Genomic DNA, 3,237 nt, shown 5'->3' on the forward strand with positions numbered 1-3,237 from the left:
ATTTAAGGAAAGCAACACAGATCTTACTCCAAGGTAAGTCAGTGTTTATTTGGAATGGAAACATAGAAAACATTCAACTACGTTCAAGGATGCACTGGATAAGGAAATTGAATTTGTTATTTTAGGATAAAGATACTTAGACAATATTTTTTTGACAACATTTGAACATCATCATACGTGTCATTGTGTGATTGGTCCATGGTGGTGTTATTGTGTCATTTGGACCAATCACACAATAACACGTATGATAATGTTTAAATGTCGTCAAAAAATGTTGTCTATGTATCATTACCCGTTTATTTTATGTGTTATAACTTCATAGATTTGTTGCAACAAGAGTAAGACTCTTTTGCATTGTTTTTTATGTGAAGTGTACACTGAATTTGTTGTGACTTCTTTTGTGTGGACTACCGCCGGTTAGGATTTTCCATTTCAATTCAGAAGTTCTAACATGCCCCACTATGTAATCATCACTATTCAGAGCAATTAAGTGGACAATAAAGTTTGGTGGTCTTGTATTTGATTTAAATCTGCCATTATCCCTGTGTTGATCTCGTGAAAAGACTAGAAAAATAATAATAAAAAAAAAGCATGCAATGAAGCAGACATCATTAAAGTTTCAAGAAGTGAGATAGAATTCCTTCTGTAAGAAGAATATTACGTGAGAAAGAGAAATTATAGACCACGATACTTTGCTGAAAGTTATGAACAAACCAAGAATTTACAAGAGTATTACCATTACACTCCTGAAGAAGTTGCACCTTTGTGGCATGATCGACTTAAATTCCTCTTTGTAACCGATGGAACCATTAGAATTCACTACTATACCCCTTTTTTTCGATGGATCTCTGGATGGAACTGAAGATGTGCTCATAACTCCGTTCACATGCAATATAGAACTGGTTCAGGTGATGCTATTGTAGATGCTATTTTAAGAAAGCTAACCACTTGCCCACCGATGTTTGAAAATCAAGATGTTTTGGAGAGACAACTACACTTTGCTATTGCAGCGGGAATTATAGCCCAATGGACTATTGGTGTTATTAGAGGGTTTCCTACTGAAAGTCTTGTTGTAGAAACGGACAATAATAGAATAAAGATCACGAACACAAAGGACTTCTTGAGACGTATAGATCATTATCCTTAAAGATTTATCTGCGGTGTATTACGCAAGCCCGCAGGATACAACATGAACTTCTTATCATTTCTGAAGATCTCAGAACTAACACTGATTTCTAAAAAGAGAATAAAATAAACCCAGAAGATTTTAAGAGATAAAAGAAAGAAGAGAATCAAAAGGATAATAAGAGAATGGGAGAAAGAGAAAAATGTGTAGGTTTTTGTGTTTGGAATGGATGAAAGGCTCTATTTATAGAGTTGGGAGAGAGCCAACGTGCCCACTAAACCAGGAAAATATCCCGTATAAAAAGTTGAGCAAAACAAATTTTAACAAATATAGAGAACGTTGAAACTAAAATATAAATGTTGGCAGCATGCCTTGTGGGAAAATCTTTGAGCAAACGTGGAAGCACACTAGGCTTGTGGAAAACGTGGAAGCTCGAGACTTGCGGAAGGCTAATATGCATATCACGGTTTGGTCAAAGCCAATAAAAATCTTCCGCATTTTAAGAAACATATCTTTTGCAATCTTATGTTTAAAAATAATAACAGTCATTAGTGTAGAAAGGGCTTTAGACGTTGATTATTTTCGATTTTTAACGTCAGTTATGAGATCGACGTCTATTCGAGTGACGTTAATTCCACGTCGATCAGGTTACAACAGACGTCTATAAAGACGTCAGTTGTATACATGGCCGATGTCGAAATAGACGTCGATCATAGGTACAATAGACGTTTGTATAGACGTCTAGTGTGAACATACGAGACGTCTATAGGCCTTGGAACGTTTTGTCCACTGTAACTTATTGGACGTCAGTTTGTGCACTGAAAGACGTCGGTTTTGCATTAGCTGACGTCTACTGGGTATTTTTTTTTTTAAAAGAATAATTTATTTTTCGAATAAAACCACACCTGAAAATCAGAAAATTTCCCAGAACAATTATTTATAATAAATATTTGAGTTTCAGCTATAAATAGTTATAAATCAATCAAATATACGAAATGAGAGTAGTCACAAGGATGACCACAATCAAATATGCATCCGGAGAACAACACAAATAATGAACCGAAATTTCATCAATCTTATGCATAAACTCCAACATACATGTTATAGCAAATTTATGAAAAATAAATTTCCCAAACTGCCCAATCGAACAATTCAAAATTTAATACAAACGATTAAAAAATTTATCGTTTGTATTAAATTTCAAACGGGAACTAGGTTTCACTCAATGATTTGATAGTAATAATGTAACATGCTAATTATAATAACAAAACAAAACTTTTTGACAAGCATACATTAAAAATCTCCAAACACATGCGTACCTAAATGTTAATATGAATTCATATAAAAAAGCCAATAAAAAGCATCTTCACAAATGGTAATAACATGCATAGGGATGACAACGGGTTGGGTCGGGCACGGATAGTGCCTACCCGTAACCCGACCCGCTGGATAAAAATGTACCCGCCACACGACCCGCTACCCGCTGGGTACCCGCTTAAAAAATACCCGCGGGTATTTTAAAAATCCGTGGGTACCCGCGGGTATCCGCGGATATCCACAAAAAAAAAATATATAGTTTATATTTTTTAAAATAAAATTTAAATGAAATTACAAAAAAAAAATATATAATATAATATAAATTAAATTAAATATAAATTAAAATTTAATTTTAATTAATTTTAATCTAATAAAATATAATTTAGTTTTATTTTTAATTAAGTTCAATTAAAAAATATATAAATTAATTTTTTTATTTATTTTTTGCCGGTAGCGGTACCCGCGGGTCGGGTAGTATACTACTCGTACCCGACCCATTTAGAAGCGGGTATTAAAATACCCGATACCCATTACCCGCGAGTACTAAATATTCGAGGGTAGTAACTACCCACCACGGGTTTTACCCGCGGATACCCGTGCCCGCGGATTTTTTTGCCATCCCTAAACATGCATACACGAAAGCCAATAACATGCACACACAAAAGCCAATAATATACATAGAAATTAAGTTTTCCACGAAGAACCTAACCTTTTCAGAAGAATAAATTAGCAATGGAGGAAAATGAAGGAGTGCAGACCCAATTATATCTCAGAAACGCAGGCCAAAAATGGTC

This window comes from Vigna radiata, chromosome 9 (genome assembly GCF_000741045.1).
Source record: "Vigna radiata var. radiata cultivar VC1973A chromosome 9, Vradiata_ver6, whole genome shotgun sequence".
Lineage (NCBI taxonomy): Eukaryota > Viridiplantae > Streptophyta > Magnoliopsida > Fabales > Fabaceae > Vigna > Vigna radiata.